This window comes from Pristiophorus japonicus, chromosome 12 (genome assembly GCF_044704955.1).
Source record: "Pristiophorus japonicus isolate sPriJap1 chromosome 12, sPriJap1.hap1, whole genome shotgun sequence".
Lineage (NCBI taxonomy): Eukaryota > Metazoa > Chordata > Chondrichthyes > Pristiophoridae > Pristiophorus > Pristiophorus japonicus.
The window spans coordinates 206,928,742-206,953,243 of record NC_091988.1 but is presented as its reverse complement, the minus strand read 5'-3'; the positions used below and the strand labels follow the sequence as shown (position 1 = coordinate 206,953,243).

The 24,502-nt window shown below is 45.8% G+C and overlaps 1 protein-coding gene across 1 annotated transcript in view; it reads right to left on the bottom strand.

Moving 5' to 3' along the window:
* Nucleotides 1–13,917, bottom strand: part of LOC139277687 (myosin-7-like) — a 200,988-nt gene extending 187,071 nt beyond the window's left edge. The window contains exon 1 of the mRNA XM_070896516.1: nucleotides 13,913–13,917. The gene's annotated coding sequence lies outside the window, so the exon portion shown is untranslated. The remainder of the gene's footprint in view (nucleotides 1–13,912) is intronic.
* Nucleotides 13,918–24,502: the final 10,585 nt, after the last annotated feature.

Below are 24,502 nucleotides of genomic sequence, written 5' to 3'. Positions count from 1 at the left end.
AGAGATGATCAGGTAAATGAAAAAATGATGGTTAGACAAAGTCAGCGTGTAGATTTGTGGAGAGAGAAATCTCCTTGGCCAACAGGGAGCTGTGGGACCACATTCAGCTGTGCCGCTGTGAGTAGGATTCACCACACTCCTGAATTATGTCACTACAGGAAGGAGCTGAGGCTAAACTGAAGGGATTAGGGTTGGTAAAGGCTGAAACCCTGTAACCATTTGAGGATTAGCTGGTTACTGTGTTGGGGAAATGCAAATGAATGGTCTGATGATGTTAGCATGTGATCCAGTCCACCTTTTCAATACACCTTGTCCGCACCCTCACCTGGCCAATCACAGGCTTCCTAGCCCGGCTTCTGAAGGGGAGCAGTACGCGGACGATGCCTGCACCTGCGCACATTCAGAGGCTGAACTCCAGGATATAGTCAATGTATTCACTCAGGCATTTGAAAGCATGGGCCTTACGCTTAACATCCGTAAGACAAAGGTCCTCCACCAGCCTGTCCCCGCCGCTCAGCACTGCCCCCCAATCATCAAGATCCACGGCGCAGCCCTGGACAACGTGGACCATTTCCCATACCTCGGGAGCCTCTTATTAACAAAGGCAGACATTGATGCGGAGATTCAACATTGCCAGTGCAGCCTTTGGCCGTTTGAAGAGAAGAGTTTGCAAGCTCGTTGGCGGTGCCCCATTGTTCCACAGCTCTTGCAAACATACCCTTTGAAGCGGCATGAATAGGCTGAATGAAAGCCTCCACAACGCCAACAAGGTGTGAATTGCCTTGCATTCATCCTTTGTTGGGGACTCTGAGTCATCTGGGTCACCTGAGGCCGGCTGGCAGTTGCAGACTCGTGGGTTCTGTCCTGTACATTTCTGCTCGCAAACACAGTTCCAGTTAATTTATGAATATTGCTAGCATTTGTGTGCTGAGAGATTTGTTTGGTGTTATCACTGGTGGACATAAACGCCTGTGCTATCGCAATGGCTTTACTGAGGTCGGTGTCTCTGCAGTCAAAAGTTTTCGTAAGATGGTCTCGTGGCCAATGCCCAGTACAAAAACGTGTCTGAGCTTTTGCTCCAGGTAGCCATCAAACTCACATTGTCCTGCAAGTCACCTTAGCTCGGCGATGTAGCTCGCCACTTCCTGACCTTCAGATTGCTGGCACGTGTAGAACCGATACCTTGCCATCAGCACGCTCTCCCTTGGGTTAAGATGCTCCCGAACCAGTGTGCACAGCTCCTCATATGACTTATCTGTGAGTTTTACCGGAGCCAGAAGATTCTTCATGAGACTGTAGGTCGGTGCCCCGCAGACTGTGAGGAGGACCGCTCTCATTTTTGCAGCGCTTCCTTCTCCGTCCAGCTCGTTGGCTACAAAGTACTGGTCTAACCGTTCGACATAGGCTTCCCAGTCCTCACCCTCCGAGAACTTCTCCAGGATGCCCACAGTTTGCTGCATCTTTGTGTTGGATTCGTATTCTCGTCGCCAGTTATTGTGTTCCTAACACAGATGAGGCTGCACACAGGGAGGTTAAAGTAACAGTGACCTCAGTCTTTAATAAGACACTCAGAGTGAGGAATAGGCCTTAGGGGCCGGCTTATATACAGTGCTCCCAAGGGATGCTGGGATCCCTTGGGACTTCAGGGGATGAGCTTCCTGGTGGCGGAACATGGGAGTGCATGCTTTACAGATACACAACAGTAACGTCTCATTACGCTGCAGTATTTCTAAGCTACATGTCGTTAAAATATTTCCAGGTAAGTATAAAATCCAGCGTTGAAAAGAGCAAAGTTTTACAGCAGTTACTAATTAACGTGAAGCTGCAGACAGCAGCTCCATCGAGCTCACTCACTCACCATCAGCATCATAGGCAGTCCCTCGGGGTCAAGGTGATTGATGAACTAGTTTTGAGTGATAGAAGATGCCTGTGCATAGATTCTTTTTACATGGGGTGAGCGTTGCACACCGACTACCACACGGGCTTGACGGAGCAAGGTCTTGGTCCAGTGACAAGGGGATCCAAGACGACTGGAGACCAGGCTCTGTCACATGTGCCAATACACACACATAAACTCAAACATACGCCTACTGTCTTCCTTCGTTCCACCTTCCTACAAGACCTCTCTCTACGTGGAATTGATAGTATGCAGTGTGAGCCTCACCACCTCACAGCCTCGCTATTGGCCTGTGCTGCGCCTTTCATTGGTGTTCTCCACGCTGCTCCACCTCTGGGCTCCCACCTGTCTCTGGTCCTCCGTGTCTCATCTGTGCTCTCTTCTCCGCTTCCGATCTCCGGACCTCACCGGTCCCGACCTCCGCTCCTCGTCGGTCCTGAGCTCCGCTCCATGCCGCTTCCAACCTCCATTCCTCGTCGCATCCCACCTCCGCTCCTCCCCAATTCCAACCTCCACTCCTTGCCGCTCCCTCCCTCTGCCCTTCGCCTCTTCCGAGCTCTTCTCCTCGCGGATTCCGAGCTACATAAGAACATAAGAATTAGGAACAGGAGTAGGCCATCTAGCCCCTCGAGCCTGCTCAGCCATCCAACAAGATCATGGCTGATCTGGCCGTGGACTCAGCTCCACTTACCCGCCCGCTCCCCGTAACCCTTAATTCCCTTATTGGTTAAAAATCTATCTATCTGTGACTTGAATACATTCAATGAGCTAGCCTCAACTGCTTCCTTGGGCAGAGAATTCCACAGATTCACAACCCTCTGGGAGAAGAAATTCCTTCTCAACTCGGTTTTAAATTGGCTCCCCCGTATTTTGAGACTGTGCCCCCTAGTTCTAGTCTCCCCGACCAGTGGAAACAACCTCTCTGCCACTATCTTGTCTATCCCTTTCATTATTTTAAATGTTTCTATAAGATCACCCCTCATCCTTCTGAACTCCAATGAGTAAAGACCCAGTCTACTCAATCTATCATCATAAGGTAACCCCCTCATCTCCGGAATCAGCCGAGTGAATCGTCTCTGTACCCCCTCCAAAGCCAGTATATCCTTCCTCAAGTAAGGTGACCAAAACTGCACGCAGTACTCCAGATGCGGCCTCACCAATACCCTATACAGTTGCAGCAGGACCTCCCTGCTTTTGTACTCCATCCCTCTCGCAATGAAGGCCAACATTCCATTCGCCTTCCTGATTACCTGCTGCACCTGCAAACTAACTTTTTGGGATTCATGCACAAGGACCCCCAGGTCTCTCTGCTGCTCAGCATGTTGTAATTTCTCTCATTCAAATAATATTCCCTTTTACTGTTTTTTTTCCCAAGGTGGATGACCTCACACTTTCCGACATTGTATTCCATCTGCCAAACTTTAGCCCATTCACTTAACCTATCCAAATCTCTTTGCAGCCTCTCTGTGTCCTCTACACAACCCACTTTTCCACTAATCTTTGTGTCATCTGCAAATTTTGTTACACTACACTCTGTCCCCTCTTCCAGGTCATCTATGTATACTGTAAACAGTTTTGGTCCCAGCACCGATCCCTGTAGCACACCACTAACCACCGATTTCCAACCCGAAAAGGACCCATTTATCCCGACTCTCTGCTTTCTGTTCGCCAGCCAATACTCTATCCAAGCTAATACATTTCCTCTGACTCCGCGTACCTCTATCTTCTGCAGTAACCTTTTGTGTGGCACTTTTTCGAATGCCTTTTGGAAATCTAAATACACCACATCCATCGGTACACCTCTATCCACCATGCTCGTTATATCCTCAATTCGTTAAACATGATTTCCCCTTCATGAATCCATGCTGCGTCTGCTTGATTGCACTATTCCTATCTAGATGTCCAGCTATTTCTTCCTTAATGATAGTTTCAAGCATTTTCCCCACTACAGATGTTAAACTAACCGGCCTATAGTTACCTGCCTTTTGTCTGCCCCCTTTTTTAAACAGAGGCGTTACATTAGCTGCTTTCCAATCCGCTGGTACCTCCCCAGAGTCCAGAGAAATTTGGTAGATTATAACGAATGCATCTGCTATAACTTCCGCCATCTCTTTAATATCCTGGGATGGATTTCATCAGGACCAGGGGACTTGTCTACCTTGAGTCCCATTAGCCTGTCCAGCACTACTCCACTAGTGATAGTGATTGTCTCAAGGTCCTCCCTTCCCACATTCCTGTGACCAGCAATTTATGGCATGGTTTTTGTGTCTTCGACTGTGAAGACCGAAGCAAAATAATTGTTTCAGGTCTCAGCCATTTCCACATTTCCCATTATTAAATCCCCCTTCTCATCTTCTAAGGGACCAACATTTACTTTAGTCACACTTTTCCGTTTTATATATCTGTAAAAGCTTTTACTATCTGTTTTTATGTTTTGCGCAAGTTTACCTTCGTAATCTATCTTTCCTTTCTTTATTGATTTTTTAGTCATTCTTTGCTGTTGTTGAAAATGTTCCCAATCTTCTAGTTTCCCACTAACCTTGGCCACCTTATACGCATTGGTCTTTAATTTGATACTCTCCTTTATTTCCTTGGTTATCCACGGCTGGCTATCCCTTCTCTTGCCGCCCTTCTTTTTCACTGGAATATATTTTTGTTGAGCACAATGAAAGAGCTCCTTAAAAGTCCTCCATTGTTCCTCAATTGTGCCACCGTTTAGTCTGTGTTTCCTCCTCCTCTGCTCTGCTCCTTGCCGTTCCCTCCCTCCGTCCCTTACTTAAGGAAGGATATACTAGCTTTGGAAGGGGTTCAGAGACGATTCACTCGGCTGATTCCGGAGATGAGGGGGTTACCTTATGATGATAGATTGAGTCTTTGCTCGTTGGAGTTCAGAAGGATGAGGGGTGATCTTATAGAAACATTTAAAATAATGAAAGGGATAGACAAGATAGAGGCAGAGAGGTTGTTTCCACTGGTCGTGGAGACTAGAACTAGGGGGCACAGTCTCAAAATACGGGGGAGCCAATTTAAAACCGAGTTGAGAAGGAATTTCTTCTCCCAGAGGGTTGTGAATCTGTGGAATTCTCTGCCCAAGGAAGCAGTTGAGGCTAGCTCATTGAATGTATTCAAATCACAGATAGACAGATTTTTAACCAATAAGGAAATTAAGGGTTACGGGGAGCGGGCGGGTAAGTGGAGCTGAGTCCACAGCCAGATCAGCCATGATCTTGTTGGAGGGCGGAGCAGGCTCGAGGGGCTAGATGGCCTACTCCTGGTCCTAATTCTTATGTTCTTATGTTCTTACGTTTGCCGCTCCCTCCCTCCGCTCCTCGCAGATTCCGAGCTCCGCTCTTCGCCCACTCCCGACCCCCGCTCCTCGCCCACTCCCGACCCCTGCTCCTCGCCCACTCCCGACCCCCGCTCCTCGCCCACTCCCGACCCCCGCTCCTCGCCCACTCCCGACCCCCGCTCCTCGCCCACTCCCGACCCCCGCTCCTCGCCCACTCCCGACCCCCGCTCCTCGCCCACTCCCGACCCCCGCTCCTCGCCCACTCCTCGCCCACTCCCGACCCCCGCTCCTCGCCCACTCCCGACCCCCGCTCCTCGCCCACTCCCGACCTCCGCTCCTCTCCCACTCCCGACCCCCGCTCCTCTCCCACTCCCGATTGGGCACTTTGGGACATCCTGAGGTCGGGAAAAGTTCTAAATAAAAGCAAATTTAAATGTTGACTCAAAACTTTACTCTGCCAATTTCCTCCCCTCCTTTGCTGAGGGTGTTATCAGGGGTACGATAGATGGCACCTTCTGTTACCTTGTCAAGTGATCATTGTTCAGGTTACTGCTGAGGGTGTTGGCGAGATTGCAGATGCACCTGTCATTTCCAATCCTGTTGTCAGCTGACACTAACAGCACTTCCTAACCCACGTAAGACAGCAGAGGCTGGGAACCAATCTTGCCAGGCTGTGTGGCTCAACTCACCGAGCTCCTCAACTGTCCAACCAGGATCATTGGTGAGTGAAAAGGAGCGGGAGCCCTGTCTGACCTTTCCCCCCTCGCGTCTAGGGACATTAGAAACATAGAAAATAGGTGCAGGAGTAGGCCATTCGGCCCTTCAAGCCTGCAACGCCATTCAATAAGATCATGGCTGATCATTCCCTCAGTACCTCTTTCCTGCTTTCTCTCCATACCCCTTGATCCCTTTAGCTGTAAGGGCCATATCTAACTCCCTCTTGAATATATGTAATGAACTGGCATCAACAACTCTCTGCGGCAGGGAATTCCACAGGTTAACAACTCTGAATGAAGAAGTTTCTCCTCATCTCGGTCCTAAACGGCCTACCCCTTATCCTTAGACTGTGACCCCTGGTTCTGGACTTCCCCAACATTGTGAACATTCTTCCTGCATCTAACCTGTCCAGTCCCGTCAGAATTTTATATGCTTCTATGAGATCCCCTCTCATCCTTCTAAACTCCAGTGAATACAGGCCCAGTCGATCCAGTCTCTCCTCATATGTCAGTCCTGCCATCCCGGGAATCAGTCTGGTGAATCTTCGCTGCACTCCCTCAATAGCAAGAACGTCCTTCCTCAGATTAGGAGACCAAAACTGTACACAATATTCCAGGTGAGGCCTCACCAAGGCCCTGTACAGCTGCAGCAAGACCTCCCTGCTCCTATACTCAAATCCCCTAGCTATGAAGGCCAACATACCATTTGCTTTCTTAACTGCCTGCTGTACCTGCATGCCAACCTTCAATGACTGATGTACCATGACACTTAGGTCTCGTTGCACCTCCCCTTTTCCTAATCTGTCACCATTCAGATAATATTCTGCCTTCATGTTTTTGCCACCAAAGTGGATAACCTCACATTTATCCACATTATACTGCATCTGCCATGCATTTGCCCACTCACCTAACCTGTCCAAGTCACCCTGCAGCCTCTTAGCATCTTCCTCACAGCTCACACTGCCACCCAGCTTAGTGTCATCTGCAAACTTGGAGATATTACACTCAATTCCTTCATCTCAATGATTGGTATATATTGTAAATAGCTGGGGTCCCAGCACTGAGCCCTGCGGCACCCCACTAGTCACTGCCTGTCATTCTGAAAAGGAACCGTTTATCCTGACTCTCTGGTTCCTGTCTGCCAACCAGTTCTCTATCCACATCAATACATTACCCTCAATACCATGTGCTTTAATTTTGCACACCAATCTCATGAGGGACCTTGTCAAAAGCCTTTTGAAAGTCCAAATACACCACATCCACTGGTTCTCCCTTGTCCACTCTACTAGTTACATCCTCAAAAAATTCTAAAAGATTTGTCAAGCATGATTTCCCTTTCATAAATCCATGCTGACTTGGACCGATCCTGTCACTGCTTTCCAAATGTGCTGCTATTTCATCTTTAATAATTGATTCCAACATTTTCCCCACTACTGATATCAGGCTAACTGGTCTATAATTCCCTATTTTTTCTCTCCCTCCTTTTTTAAAAAGTGGTGTTACATTAGCTACCCTCCAGTCCATAGGGACTGATCCAGAGTCGATAGACTGTTGCAAAATGATCACCAATGCATCCATTATTTCTAGGGCCACTTCCTTAAGTACTCTGTGATGCAGACTGTCAGGCCCTGGGAATTTATCCCATCAATTTCCCGAACAGAATGTCCTGACTAATAAGGATTTCCTTCAGTTCCTCCTTCTCGCTAGACCCTCGGTCCCCTAGTATTTCCGGAAGGTTATTTGTGTCTTCCTTCGTGAAGACAGAACCAAAGTATTTGTTCAATGGGTCTGCCATTTCTTTGCTCCCCATTATAAATTCACCTGATTCTGACTGCAAGGGTCGTACGTTTATCTTCACTAATCTTTTTCTCTTCACATCTCTTCACATATTTATAGAAGCTTTTGCAGTCAGTTTTTATGTTCCCAGCAGGCTTCCTCTCATACTGTATTTACCCCCTCCTAATTAAACCCTTTGTCCTCCTCTGCAATTTTAGGGAGTAACGATTAGCTACATTGGTACAAAGTGATAATTGAGCCTTTACCATTCTGTCTGTGTGGCTCAGAACAGACATAGGCTGTTTGTTAATTGGAGAGTCACATACAAAAGAATAGAAATGTAAACAAAACTTTAAAGTCATGTGTCAGGGTATTTTAGGCTCCCGTAACTCATCTCTCGCCACTCACTCACTGGCCTTGCACTTTCCCAGAATGATACTGCTTTGTTCTGTGGACTCATGTTTCCTGACCATTCAATCTGGCCACTCACTCACTGGCCTTGCACTTTCCCAGAATGATACTGCTTTGTTCTGTGGACTCATGTTTCCTGACCATTCAATCTGTTCAAGCTCACTTCAAATAGGGTTCGTCAGGAAGCTATTCTGGATCTAGGTGGAATTTTGAACAGTATAAATGGGTTGAAGAAACAAGTTGTGTTTCGAGAGCAGGAATGGATTGAAGGATATGGTGAGGGGACGGGTCGTGGATTAACTTTAACAAGATAGGTATAGAGTGTGTTGGCCAAACGGCTTTGTGCTGGGCCTCATGGTTCCAGAGGGGAAAGCACAACATTTTTACATTGCATTCTGCGTACTTGCTGCTTGTAGTCACTGTGGACGGGGACTGATGGGATTACTGTTTCTGGACGAGAGGGATGTAGAGCTGTTGCTAAATGCCATAAACCTTCAATACCCCTTCGTTGGGAAACACGGAGTCAAAGCCCACAGACTCTGTGGAAGGTGGTTACGTAGAAAGCTGCTGTCTAGGTCGCAAAATTACACCAAAAAATCGGCCAAAACAGCCCAAAATGACAGATTTTTTTCCCTCCGGGAGTTCTAGGTCAATCAACAGGAACACCAGTGCCCTGGGAGGAGAAGTGAAGGTTATCGTTTGATGCTGCTGTTTGGGAAGGGAGAGGCACAGGAGGTCCGGCCTGACTTGCTGAAGCTCCCTCGGTGACAGGTATTTTATTGGATCAGAGGAACGTCCTTGGTCTCTTTTTGTGCCGTTAGATTATTAACTAATGACATTTCGTTGCTTGAGTGAAAAGTCCAAAGCAATAAATCGCTGTCCCGCCAAACTGCTTCTTGACGGCATTGCTCCATGTGTCCATCAGTCTCGGGACACATACCAGTGGCGTGTCTCTCGGTGTCTGCACAATGCACGCACTCCATCAGCCTGGATTGTTTTATTATAAACCCTGACAGTTGCAGCTGTCTCTCTATATATAGGCCCATTATTATTAGGCTGACTATCTGCTTGTTGGAATCCAGCAAGAATGAAAATGCCCGATGACTTTGGCGCCATTCAGGGTTAGTTACATATCTGGTCCACTTCACGCTTTTCATTTCACAGAATGTTTTTTAACATTAAGGAACAAGAAAAGTTGTCTGTCCTTTTCCATATTTATATTGAGAAATCCAGTGAAAGGTCAAGGTTCATAGTGTGAGTCAAAGACTTGGAGAAAAGACAATTTAAATCCAGTAGTCAGTGACACCAACTATACTAATTGTTAAATATACTTTATCGCAAACAAGATAAATGCCAGCTTTAGGTTTCTGGTACCATTAGTAGCCCCCTGATTCTCAAGCACACTTAGCCACATCTTGTGCTTTCCCTTTGTGGCAAAGTCTTCAACTTCATCAAACTTTGTACAGTGGGACATTCTGATTTTAAAGGTTGCAGTTGTAGGAGGAACAGACAGAGGAGTTTGAGAGATTTGAGGTGCTGAAACAGTTTGGAACTTGGAGTGACGTGTCCCAGGAAGAGCCAGAACTTTCAACGGGGAAAGGGATAAAATTGAAATGGGGACACTGAAAAATAAAGGTGAAGAATCATGTCACGGTATTTTACACCCTTATCCTGGACCGTTCTTTTCAGCTGTCAGCAAAGCCGTGAAGTAGATGTGAACAATATCAGACTGAGTGCACCAGTATCCCTGTGCAGATAACTTAGAGCTAACTCAATCCATTACTGGGATATCACAGATAGAGAGCAGGAACTCTCCATTAGTCCAGATATGGTGACAGACACTCCCTCACACCACGGCCATATAATCAGTCACTCATTTAGTTAGGGCTGTGGATGGTTTCATTCAGTTGCTAACACTTGCCGATATGCAATTGTAAATCTGTAATGTGTTGAAAGTCATTCTTTATACAAAAGTATTGTAATTTTAACTCACTTAGTCTGTCTATAAACTGCCACATAATAGGCTTGCAGCAAAGTTGAAGCCCCTGGAATAAAAGGGACAGTGGCAGCATGGATACAGGATTGGCCCAGTGACAGGGAACAGGGAGTAGTGGTGAACGGTTGTTTATCGGACTGGAGGGAGGTATACAGTGGTGTTCCCCAGGGGTCAGTACTGGGACCACGGCTTTTCTTGATATATATTAAAGACTTGGATGTGGGTGTATCGGGCACAATTTCAAAATTTACAGATGACACAAAACTTGGAAGTGTAGTGAACAGTGAGGAGAGTGATCGACTTCAGGAAGGCAGACAGGCCGGTGGGATAGGCGGGCACGGGGCAGATGAAATTTAACGCAGAAAAGTACAAAGTGATATATTTTGGTAGGAAGAACAAGGAGAGGCAATATAAACTAAAGGGTACAATCCTAAAGGGGGTGCAGGAACAGAGAGACCTGGGGATATATGTGCACAAATCTTTGAAGGATGTGTAGGCATAGAGAGGGTGCAGAAACGATTTACAAGAACGATTCCAGGGGTAAGGGACTTCAGTTACGTGGATAGACTGGAGAAGCTGGGGTTGTTCTCTTTACATAAGAACATAAGAAATAGGAGCAGGAGTAGGCCATACGGCCCCTCGAGCCTGCTCTGACATTTAATACGATCATGGCTGATCCGATCATGGACTCAGGTTCACTTCCCCGCCTGCTCCCCATAACCCCTAATTCCCTTATAGGTTAAGAAACTGTCTATTTCTGTCTTAAATGTATTCAATGTCCCAGCCTCCACAGCTCTCTGAGGCAGTGAATTCCACAGATTTACAACCCTCTGAGAGAAGAAATTCTTCCTCATCTCAGTTTTAAATGGGCGGCCCCTTATTCTAAGATTATGCCCCTAGTTCTCGTCTCCCCTATCAGTGGAAACACCCTCCCTGCATTCACCTTGTCAAGCCCCCTCATAATCTTATACATTTTATACACCTCTCATTCTTCTAAATTCCAATGAGTAGAGGCCCAGCCTACTCAATCTTTCCTCATAAGTCAATTCCCTCATCTCCGGAATCAACCTAGTGAACCTTCTCTGAACTGTCTCCAAAGCAAGTACATCCTTTCTTAAATATGGAAACCAAAACTGTACGCAGTATTCCAGGTGTGGCCTCACCAATACCCTGTATAACTGTAGCAAGACTTCCCCATACTCTACCCACTTTGCAATAAAGGCCAAGATTCCATTGGCCTTTCTGATCACTTGTTGTACCTCCATACTATCCTTTTGTGTTTCATGCACCAGGACCCCCAGGTTCCACTGTACAGCAGCAACTTGCAATCTTTCTCCATTTAAATAATAACTTGCTCTTTGATTTTTTTTCTGCAAAAGTGCATAACCTCACACTTTCCAACATTATACTCCATCTGCCAAATTTTTGCCCACTCACTTAGCCTGTCTATGTCCTTTTACAGATTTTTTGTGTCCCCCTCACACATTGCTTTTCCTCCCATCTTTGTATCATCAGTAAACTTCACTATGCTACATTCGGTGCCTTCATCCAAGTCGTTAATATAGATTGTAAATAGTTGGGGTCCCAGCACTGATCCCTGCGGCACCCCACTAGTTACTGATTGCCAAGCTGAGAATGAACCATTTATCCCGACTCTCTGTTTTCTGTTCGTTAGCCAAATCCTCTATCCAAGCTAATATATTACTCCCAACCCCGTGTACTTTTATCTTGTGCAGTAACCTTTTATGTGGCACCTTGTCAAATGCCTTCTGGAAGTCCAAATACACCACATCCACTGGTTCCCTTTATCCACCCTGTTCGTTACATCCTCAAAGAGTTCCAGCAAATTTGTCAAACATGACTTCCCCTTCATAAATCCATGCTGACTCTGCCTGACTGCATTATGCTTTTCTAAATGTCCTGCTACTGCTTCTTTAATAATGGACCCCAACATTTTCCCAACCACAGATGTTAGGCTAACTGGTTTATAGTTTCCTGCTTTTTGTCTGCCTCCTTTTTTAAATAGAGGCATTACATTTCCGATTTTCCAATCTGCTGGAACCTTCCCAGAATCCAGGGAATTTTGGTAAATTACAACCAATGCATCCACAATCCCTGCCGCTACTTCTCTTAAGACCCAAGGATGCAAGCCATTAGGTCCAGGGGATTTATCTGCCTTTAGTCCCATTATCTTACTGAGTATCACCTCCTTAGTGATTGTAATTGTGTTAAGTTCCTCCCCCCCTATAGCCCCTTGACTATCCACTGTTGGGATATTATTAGTGTTCTCTACCGTAAAGAATGATACAAAATATTTGTTCAGAGTTTCTGCCATCTCCATGTTCCCCATCACTAATTCCCTGGTCTCGTCCTCTAAGGGACCAACATTTACTTTAGTCACTCTTTTCCTTTTTATACACCTGTAGAAACTCTTGCTATCTTTTTATATTTCGTGCTAGTTTACTTTCATAGTCTATCTTCCCTTTCTTAATCATTTTCTTAATCATTTTTTTAGTCATTCTTTGCTGGCTTTTAAAAGCTTCCTTGTCTTCTGTCCTCCCACTAGTTATGGACACTTTGTCTGCCCTTGTTTTTAATTGGATACCATCCTTTATTTCTTTAGTTAGCCACAGATGGCTATCTTTTCTTTTACACCCTTTCCTCCTCACTGCAATATATTTTTCTTGAGAGTTATGAAATATCTCCTTTAATGTACACCACTGTTCATCAACCATCCTACACTTTAATCTATTTTCCCAGTCCACTTTAGCCAACTCTGCCATCACACCTTTGTAGTCACCTTTATTTAAACTTAGTACGCTGGTTTGAGATCCAACTTTCTCGCCCTCTATCTGAATTTGAAATTCAATCATACTATGATCACTTATTCCAAGGGGATCCTTTATTCGAAGATTGTTTATTAATCCTGTCTCATTACACAGGACCAGATCTAAGATAGCCTGCCCCCTGATTTGTTACATACTGCTCAAGGAACCCGTCCCTGATACATTCTATGAATTCTTCCTCAAGGCTACCCTGACCAATTTGATTTGTCCAATCAAATGGAGGTTAAAAATCACCCATGATTATTGCTGTTCCCTTTTTACAAGCCCCCACTATTTCCTGGTTTATATTCCAACCAACAGAGTTGTGTCTGTTAGGGGACCTATAGACTACGCCCACCAGTGACTTTTTCCCCTTATTATTCCTTATCTCCACGCAAACTGTTTCAACATCCTGATCATTTGAGCCAATATCGTTTCTCACTATTGCAGTGATTCCATCCTGTATCAACAGAGCTACCCCACCTCCTTTTCCTTTCTGTCTGTCCTTCCGAATTGTCAAGTACCCCTGACTATTTAATTCCCACTCCTGGTCACCTTGCGACCACGTCTCTGTAATGGCTATCAGATCATATCCATTTGTAACTACTTGTGCCGACAGCTCATCTAATTTGTTACTAATGCCACGTACATTCAGATAAAGAGCTTTTAAATATGTTTCTTTACCATTTTCTCCTGCTATGGCCCCAGTATCTGATACACTGTTTATAGATCCTGTCCCTTCCTGGCACGCTCTGGTTTTCCTTTCCCCCAATGCTACCCGGCTCTATTGCCTTCACCTTGTTCTTTGAGCTTTTAGCTTTCTGTTCACCTGAACCCTCCTCCCCACTAATTAGTTTAAAGCTCTCTCTGCAGCCCTAGTTATTCAGTTCACCAGGACCCTAGCCCCAGCACGTTCCAAGTGGAGCCCGTCCCGACGGAACAGCTCCCTCTTAGCCCAGTACTGGTGCAGAGCCCCAGGAACCAAAACCCATTTCTCCCATACCAGTCTTTGAGCCACAAGTTTAGCTCTCTGATCTTATTTAACCAATGTAAATTTACTCGTGGCTCGGATCGAAGTCCAGAGATTATTATCTTTGTGGTTCTGCTTTTTAATTTGGCCCCTAGCTGCTCATAATCCCTTAGCAGAACCTTGTCTGTCCTATCTATGTCATTGGTACCCACATGGACCACGACAATTGAATCTACCCCCTCCCACTCCAAGTTCCTCTCCGGTCCCGAGGAGATGTCCTTAATTGTGGCACCAGGCAACACAGCCTTCGGGACTCACGCTCCCGGCTGCAGAGAACTGTACCTACCTCTCTAATGATACTGTCCCGTCCCACCACAACCTTTCTTTTTACTCCCCCCACTTGAATGGCCCCCTGTACCACGGTGCTGTGGTCAGTTTGCTCATCCTCCCTGCAGTCCCTGCTCTGGTCCACATAGGGAGTAAGAGCCTCGAACCTGTTGGACAAGAGCAAGGGCCGAGGCTCCTCCATCACTACCTCCTGGATCGCCATACCTTCCTGACTCATAGTCACACCCTCCTGTCCTTGACCGCTAGTCAAATCTGAGTTAGTTAACCTAAGGGGTGTGACTACCCCCTGGAACACAGTGTCCAGGTAACTCTCCCCCTCCCTGATGTGTCGCAGTGTCTACAGTTCGGACTCCAGCTCATCGATGCACAGCCAAAGTTCCTCGAGCTCAGACACTTGCCGCAGACGTGGCCACCATGGACCTCAATGGGGTCCACCAGCTCCCACATGTTGCAGCACTGACACACCACCCGTCCTGCTATCTTAATGTATTTAATTAATTCTTTAAATTTTATTTTTAGCCCCACCAATCCCACAGAATTCTAACCCTTAGTAAAACACACACTACTGCTATTTAGAAAACAGTTGTTTAAATAATGAAGCAAGGAAAGCAAGAAAGAAGAGAGAACTCACCAACCAATCACTTTGCTGCTTTCCTGTGACATCTAATGTAGTCGCCCAGTTGCACTTGGCCGCAGTCACCAACCTGCTCGCTCTGCTCCCTGGAGTATCTAGCCGCCGCCGTTACCTTTAAGCTGCCTTAACTCAACAGAGAAAAAACACTCACCACTTCCCTTGTGCCGACGTCACTTTTAAACTCTGACGTCCCTTTTGAATGTTGCCTTTTAAGCCTCCACCTCAGCTCCCGCTGCTGCTCCCACGCAGGTCCGCTGCCACTGTTAAATATCACTTAACTATTTTTAATTTAATCTTCCCCTCTTCTCCGAATTCCCACTCTTTCCAAATTCCCGAATAAACCACTCTGCTCAACTCTGCTCCATTTAAGACCTCTCTGTGCAGATCACTTTAGAGCAGAGAAGGTTGATTGGAGATTTGATAGAGGTGTTCAAAATCATGCTGGGGTCTAGACAGATTCGATAGAGAGAAATTTTTCTCATTGACAGAAGGGTTGAGAACCAGAGGACACAGATTTAAGGTGACAGAAGAACCAAAGGCGACATGAAAAACATTTTTACATAGCGAGTGGTTAGGATCTGGAATGCACTGCCTGAGAGGGTGGCAGAGGCAGACTCAATTGTGGCTTTCAAAAGGGAATTGGATAAGTACCCGAAGGAAAATATTGCAGGGCTCCGGGGAAATGGTGGGGGAGCAGGACTGACTGAAGTGCTCTAGCAGAGAGCCAGCACAGGCTCAACGGGCCGAATGGCCTCCTTCTGTGCTGTAACCATTCTATGATTCTAATATTCTAAGTTCTTTGCAATTTCCTGTTCCCATCTGCAGAATTTACTGTGCCTCATAACTTAGTGCCATCAGCACACTTGGATATACAACTCACTATTCCTTCATCCAAGTCATGAATTAATATGGTGAAAAGTTAAGGTCAGAACAGATCCCTGGGGAACACCACTAGTTGCCAGACCCTTTAACCCTGCTCTCTGACTCCTACCTGATAATCAATTTCAACCCAATCAAAAGGCTACCTGCAATTCTGTGCAATTTCATTTTGACAAAAATCTCTTGTGCGGAACCTTATCGAATGCTTTTTGGAAGTACATATATATAACATCCATAGGCTCTCCCTTATCGACCTTATTAGTGATCTTCTTAAAAAATTCATCAAGATTAATCAAATAAGACTCACCCTTCACAAATCCACGCTAGTGTTCCCTGATCACACGATTTGTTGGGATTTGGATTAATTTTGTTTTGGATATTTATTTACTCAGAAAACTTTCAAAAACAGTTTTGAATGAATCATTTGGATCAATTTCTAATTGGTCAGCTCTCTTGACTAGTCAGCCACGATTGGTTATTAATTTATCATTGGCAACTTTCAAACGGTTTCTGAGATTTCGATTCGTCGGCCTCTTCCTGCCAGATCAGATTTGTTGTTGAGTCAATCAACAGAGTGTAACAGTGATAGTGTGACAGGGTAAGTGTGACATGGTAAGTGTAACAGTGACAGTGTGACAGGGTAAGTGTAACAGTGATAGTGTGACAGGGTAAGTGTGACAGGGTAAGTGTAACAGTCATAGTGTGACAGGGTAAGTGTGACAGGGTAAGTGTAACAGTGATAGTGTGAGAGGGTAAGTGTAACAGTGATAGTGTGACAAGGTAAGTGTGACAGGGTAAGTGTAACAGTGATAATGTGACAGGGTAAGTGTGACAGGGTAAGTGTAACAGTGATAGTGTGACAGGGTATGTGTGACAGTGATAGTGTGACAAGTTAAATGTGACGGGGTAAGTGTGACAGGGTAAGTGTAAGTGTGACAGGGTAAGTGTAATAGTGATAGTGTGGCGGGGTAAGTGTAACAGTGATACTGTGACAGGGTAAGTGTGACAGTGATAGTGTGACACGGTAAATGTGACAGTGATAGTGTGACCGTGATAGTGTGAAAGGGTAAGTGTGACCGGGTAAGTGTGACAGCATACATGTGGCAGGTTTAGTGTGACTAGGTAAGTGTGACAGTAACAGTGTGACAGGGTAAGTGTGACAGTGAAAGTGTGACATTGATTGTGTGACATTGATTGTGTGACAGTGATAGTGTGATCGGGTAAATGTGACAGTAAAAGTGCGACAGTGATAGTGTGACAGGGTAAGTGTGACAGTGAAAGTGTGACAGGCTAAGTGTGACAACAATAGTGTGACAGCGATATTGTGACAGGGTAAGTGTGACCGGGTAAGTGTGACAGTGAAAGTTTGACAGTGATAGTGTGACAATGAAAGTGTAACAGGGTAAGTGTGACTAGTTAAGAGTGACAGAGAAAGTGTGACACGGTAAGTGTTACAGTGAAAAAGTGACAGTGCTAGTGTGACAGTGATAGTGTGACAGTGAAAGTGCGACAGTGAACGTGTGACAGGATAAGTGTACGGCAAGTGTGACAGTGATAGTGTGACAGTGATAGTGTGACAGTGAAAGAGTGACAGGGTAAGTGTGGCAGGGTAAGTGTGACAGTGATAGTGTGACAGTGTAAATGTGACAGTGAAAGTGTGACAGTGAAAGTGTGACAGGGTAAGTGTGACAGGGTAAGTGTGACTGCATAAGTGTGACGGGGTAAGTGTGACAGGGTAAGTGTGACCACTTAAGTGTGACAGGTTAAGTGTGGCAGGGTAAGTGTGAGCGCATAAGTGTGAAGGGGTAAGTGTGACAGTGACAGTGTGACCGGCTAAGTGTGACAGGGTCAGTGTGACAGGTAAGTGTGACAGAGTAAATGTGACAGTGAAAGTGTGACAGAGTAAATGTGACAGTGAAAGTGTGACATTGATAGTGTGATGTTGATAGTGTGATGGGGTAGGTGGGACCGGGTAAGTTTGACAGTAAAAGTGTGACAGGGTAAGTGTAACAGTGATGGTGTGACAGGGTAAGTGTGACAGGGTAAGTGTGACAGGGTAAGTGTAACAGTGATAGTGTGACAGGGTAAGTGTGACAGTGATAGTGTGACAGGGTAAGTGTGACAGGGTAAGTGTAACAGTGATAGAGTGACAAGGTACGTGTGACAGTAATAGTGTGACAGGGTAAGTGTGACAGGGTAAGTGTAACAGTGACAGTGTGACAGGGTTAGTGTAACAATGATAGTGTGACAGGGTGAGTGTGACAGGGTAAGTATAACAGTGATAGTGTGACAGGGTAAGTGTGACAGGGAAAGTGTGACAGGGTAAGTGTAACAGTGATAGTGTGACAAGGTAAGTGTGACAGGGTAAGTGTGACAGGGTAAGTGTAATAGTGATAGTGTGGCAGGTAAGTGTGACAGGGTAAGTGTGGCCGGGTAAGTGTAACAGTGATCGTGTGACAGGGTAAGCGTGACAGGGTAAGTGTAACAGTGATGGTGTGACAGGGTAAGTGTGACAGGGTAAGTGTAACAGTGATAGTGTGACAGGGTAACTGTAACAGTGATAGTTTGTCAGGGTAAGTGTGACAGGGGAAGTGTAACAGTGATAGTGTGACAGGGTAAATGTGACAGGGTAAGTATAACAGTGATAGCTTGACCGGGTAAATGTGACAGTGATAGTGTGACCGTGATAGTGTGACAGGGTAAGTGTGACTGGGTAAGTGTGACAACATACGTGTGGCAGGTTTAGTGTGACTGGGTAAGTGTGACAGTAAAAGTGTGACAAGGTAAGTGTGACAGTGAAAGTGTGACATTGATTGTGTGACAGGGTAAGTGTGACCGGGTAAATGTGACAGTAAAAGTGCGACAGTGATAGTGTGACAGGGTAAGTGTGACAGTGAAAGTGTGACAGGCTAAGTGTGACAGCAATAGTGTGACAGCGATACTGTGACAGGGTAAGTGTGACCGGGTAAGTGTGACAGGTTAAGTGTGACAGGGTAAGTGTGAGAGCATAAGCGTGAAGGGGTAAGTGTGACAGTGAAAGTGTGACCGGCTAAGTGTGACAGGGTCAGTGTGACAGGTAAGTGTGACAGTGAAAGTGTGACATTGATAGTGTGATGTTGATAGTGTGACGGGGTAGGTGTGACCGGGTAAGTTTGACAGTAAAAGTGTGACAGGGTAAGTGTAACAGTGATGGTGTGACAGGGTAAGTGTGACAGGGTAAGTGTGACAGGGTAAGTGTGACTGCATAAGTGTGACGGGGTAAGTGTGACAGGGTAAGTGTGACCGCATAAGTGTGACGGGGTAAGTGTGACAGGGTAAGTGTGCCCGCATAAGTGTGACAGGTTAAGTGTGACAGGGTAAGTGTGAGCGCATAAGCGTGACGTGGTAAGTGTGACAGTGAAAGTGTGACCGGCTAAGTGTGACAGGGTCAGTGTGACAGAGTAAATGTGACAATGAAAGTGTGACATTGATAGTGTGATGTTGATAGTGTGACGGGGTAGGTGTGACCGGGTAAGTTTGACCGCATAAGTGTGACGGGGTAAGTGTGACAGGGTAAGTGTGCCCGCATAAGTGTGACGGGGTAAGTGTGACAGGGTAAGTGTGACTGCATAAGTGTGATGGGGTAAGTGTGACAGGGTAAGTGTGACCGCATAAGTGTGACGGGGTAAGTGTGCCCGCATAAGTGTGACAGGTTAAGTGTGACAGGGTAAGTGTGAGCGCATAAGCGTGACAGAGTAAATGTGACAGTGAAAGTGTGACATTGATAGTGTGATGTTGATAGTGTGACGGGGTAGGTGTGACCGGGTAGGTTTGACAGTAAAAGTGTGACAGGGTAAGTGTAACAGTGATGGTGTGACAGGGTAAGTGTGACAGTGATAGTGTGACAGGGTAGGTGTGACAGGGTAAGTGTAACAGTGATAGAGTGACAAGGTAAGTGTGACAGTAATAGTGTGACAGGGTAAGTGTGACAGGGTAAGTATAACTGTGATAGTGTGACAGGGTAAGTGTGACAGGGTAAGTGTGACAGGGTAAGTATAACTGTGATAGTGTGACAGGGTAAGTGTGACAGGGTAAGTGTGACAGGGTAAGTGTAACAGTGATAGTGTGACAAGGTAAGTGTGACAGGGTAAGTGTGACAGTGTAAGTGTAATAGTGATAGTGTGGCAGGGTAAGTGTGACAGGGTAAGTGTGGCCGGGTAAGTGTAACAGTGATAGTGTGACAGGGTAAGTGTGACAGGGTAAGTGTAACGGTGATAGTGTGACAGGGTAAGTGTGACCGGGTAAGTGTGACAGCATACGTGTGGCAGGTTTAGTGTGACTGGGTAAGTGTGACAGGGTAAGTGTGACAGTGAAAGTGTGACATTGATTGTGTGACAGTGATAGTGTGACCGGGTAAATGTGACAGTAAAAGTGCGACAGTGATAGTGTGACAGGGTAAGTGTGACATTGAGAGTGTGACAGGCTAAGTGTGACAGCAATAGTGTGACAGCGATAGTGTGACAGGGTAAGTGTGACCGGGTAAGTGTGACAGTGATAGTGTGACAATGAAAGTGTAACAGGGTAAGTGTGACTAGTTAAGAGTGACAGTGAAAGTGTGACACGGTAAGTGTCACAGTGAAAAAGTGACAGTGATAGAGTGGCAGTGATAGTGTGATAGGATAAGTGTGACAAGGTAAATGTGACAGTGATAGTGTGACAGTGAAAGTGTGACAGGGTAAGTGTGACAGTGAAAGTGTGACAGGGTAAGTGTGGCAGGGTAAGTGTGACAGTGATAGTGTGACAGGGTAAATGTGACAGTGATAGTGTGACAGTGAAAGTGTGACAGTGAAAGTGTGACAGGTTAAGTGTGACATAGTAAGTGTGAGCGCATAAGCGTGAAGGGGTAAGTGTGACAGTGAAAGTGTGACCGGCTAAGTGTGACAGGGTCAGTGTGATAGGTAAGTGTGACAGAGTAAATGTGACAGTTAAAGTGTGACATTGATAGTGTGATGTTGATAGTGTGATGGGGTAGGTGTGACCGGGTAAGTTTGACAGTAAAAGTGTGACAGGGTAAGTGTAACAGTGATGGTGTGACAGGGTAAGTGTGACAGGGTAAGTGTAACGGCAAGTGTGACAGTGATAATGTGACAGTGAAAGTGTGAAAGGGTAAGTGTGGCAGGGTAAGTGTAACAGTGATAGCGTGACAGGGTAAATGTGACAGTGATAGTGTGACCGTGATAGTGTGACATGGTAAGTGTGACCGGGTAAGTGTGACAGCATACGTGTGGCAGGTTTAGTGTGACTGGGTAAGTGTGACAGTAAAAGTGTGACAGGGTAAGTGTGACAGTGAAAGTGTGACAGTGAAAGTGTGACATTGATTGTGTGACAGTGATAGTGTGACCAGGTAAATGTGACATTAAAAGTGCAACAGTGATAGTGTGACAGGGTAAGTGTGCCAGCAATAGTGTGACAGCGATAGTGTGACAGGGTAAGTGTGACCGGGTAAGTGTGACAGTGAAAGTGTGACAGTGATAGTGTGACAATGAAAGTGTAACAGGGTAAGTGTGACTAGTTAAGAGTGACAGTGATGGTGTGCCAGGGTAAGTGTGACAGGGTAAGTGTGACAGGGTAAGTGTAACAGTGATAGTGTGACAGGGTAAGTGTGACAGTGATAGTGTGACAGGGTAAGTGTGACAGGGTAAGTGTAACAGTGATAGAGTGACAAGGTACGTGTGACAGTAATAGTGTGACAGGGTAAGTGTGACAGGGTAAGTGTAACAGTGACAGTGTGACAGGGTTAGTGTAACAGTGATAGTGTGACAGGGTGAGTGTGACAGGGTAAGTATAACAGTGATAGTGTGACAGGGTAAGTGTGACAGGGTAAGTGTGACAGGGTAAGTGTAACAGTGATAGTGTGACAAGGTAAGTGTGACAGGGTAAGTGTGACAGTGTAAGTGTAATAGTGATAGTGTGGCAGGGTAAGTGTGACAGGGTAAGTGTGGCCGGGTAAGTGTAACAGTGATAGTGTGACAGGGTAAGCGTGACAGGGTAAGTGTAACAGTGATGGTGTGACAGGGTAAGTGTGACAGGGTAAGTGTGACAGTGTAAGTGTAATAGTGATAGTGTGGCAGGGTAAGTGTGACAGGGTAAGTGTGGCCGGGTAAGTGTAACAGTGATGGTGTGACAGGGTAAGTGTGACAGGGTAAGTGTAACAGTGATAGTGTGACAGGGTAACTGTAACAGTGATAGTGTGTCAGGGTAAGTGTGACAGGGGAAGTGTAACAGTGATAGTGTGACAGTGTAAGTGTGACAGGGTAAGTGTAACAGTGATAGCTTGACCGGGTAAATGTGACAGTGATAGTGTGACCGTGATAGTGTGACAGGGTAAGTGTGACTGGGTAAGTGTGACAGCATACGTGTGGCAGGTTTAGTGTGACTGGGTAAGTGTGACTGGGTAAGTGTGACAGTAAAAGTGTGACAAGGTAAGTGTGACAGTGAAAGTGTGACATTGATTGTGTGACAGGGTAAGTGTGACCGGGTAAATGTGACAGTAAAAGTGCGACAGTGATAGTGTGACAGGGTAAGTGTGACAGTGAAAGTGTGACAGGGTAAGTGTGAGAGCATAAGCGTGAAGGGGTAAGTGTGACAGTGAAAGTGTGACCGGCTAAGTGTGACAGGGTCAGTGTGACAGGTAAGTGTGACAGGGTAAATGTGACAGTGAAAGTGTGACATTGATAGTGTGATGTTGATAGTGTGACGGGGTAGGTGTGACCGGGTAAGTTTGACAGGGTAAGTGTGACAGGGTAAGTGTAATAGTGATAATGTGGCAGGGTAAGTGTGACATGGTAAGTGTGGCCGGGTAAGTGTAACAGTGATAGTGTGACAGGGTAAGCGTGACAGGGTAAGTGTAACAGTGATGGTGTGACAGGTAAGTGTGACAGGGTAAGTGTAACAGTGATAGTGTGACAGGGTAACTGTAACAGTGATAGTGTGTGAGGGTAAGTGTGACCGGGTAAGTGTGACAGCATACATGTGGCAGGTTTAGTGTGACTGGGTAAGTGTGACAGTAAAAGTGTGACAAGGTAAGTGTGACAGTGAAAGTGTGACATTGATTGTGTGACAGGGTAAGTGTGATCGGGTAAATGTGACAGTAAAAGTGCGACAGTGATAGTGTGACAGGGTAAGTGTGACAGTGAATGTGTGACAGGCTAAGTGTGACAGCAATAGTGTGACAGCGATAGTGTGACAGCGATAGTGTGACAGGGTAAGTGTGACCGGGTAAGTGTGACAGTGAAAGTGTGACAGTGATAGTGTGACAATGAAACATAGAAACATAGAAAATAGGTGCAGGAGTAGGCCATTCGGCCTTTCTAGCCTGCACCGCCATTCAATGAGTTCATGGCTGAACATGCAACTTCAGTACCCCATTCCTGCTTTCTCACCATACCCCTTGATTCCCCTAGTAGTAAGGACTTCATCTAACTCCTTTTTGAATATATTTAGTGAATTGGCCTCAACAACTTTCTGTGGTAGAGAATTCCACAGGTTCACCACTCTCTGGGTGAAGAAATTCCTCTTCATCTCGGTCCTAAATGGCTTCCCCCTTATCCTTAGACTGTGTCCCTTGGTTCTGGACTTCCCCAACTTTGGGAACATTCTTCCTGCATCTAACCTGTCTAAACCCGTCAGAATTTTAAAAGTTTCTATGAGGTCCCCTCTCATTCTTCTGAACTCCAGTGAATACAAGCCCAGTTGATCCAGTCTTTCTTGATAGGTCAGTCCCGCCATCCCGGGAATCAGTCTGGTGAATCTTCGCTGCACTCCCTCAATAGCAAGAATGTCCTTCCTCAGGTTAGGAGACCAAAACTGTACACAATACTCCAGGTGTGGCCTCACCAAGGCCCTATACAATTGTAGCAACACCTCCCTGCCCCTGTACTCAAATCCCCTCGCTATGAAGGCCAACATGCCATTTGCTTTCTTAACCGCCTGCTGTACCTGCATGCCAACCTTCAATGACTGATGTACCATGACACCCAGGTCTCTTTGCACCTCCCCTTTTCCTAATCTGTCACCATTCAGATAATAATCTGTCTCTCTGTTTTTACCACCAAAGTGGATAACCTCACATTTATCCACATTATACTTCATCTGCCATGCATTTGCCCACTCACCTAACCTATCCAAGTCGCTCTGCAGCCTCATAGCATCCTCCTCGCAGCTCACACTGCCACCCAACTTAGTGTCATCCGCAAATTTGGAGATACTACATTTAATCCCCTCGTCTAAATCATTAATGTACAGTGTAAACAGCTGGGGCCCCAGCACAGAACCTTGCGGTACCCCACTAGTCACTGCCTGCCATTCTGAAAAGTCCCCATTTACTCCTACTCTTTGCTTCCTGTCTGACAACCAGTTCTCAATCCATGTCAGCACACTACCCCCAATCCCATGTGCTTTAACTTTGCACATTAATCTCTTGTGTGGGACCTTGTCGAAAGCCTTCTGAAAGTCCAAATATACCACATCAACTGGTTCTCCCTTGTCCACTCTACTGGAAACATCCTCAAAAAATTCCAGAAGATTTGTCAAGCATGATTTCCCTTTCACAAATCCATGCTGACTTGGACCTATCATATTACCTCTTTCCAAATGCACTGCTATGACATCCTTAATAATTGATTCCATCATTTTACCCACTACCGATATCAGGCTGACCGGTCTATAATTCCTTGTTTTCTCTCTCCCTCCTTTTTTAAAAAGTGGGGCTACATTGGCTACT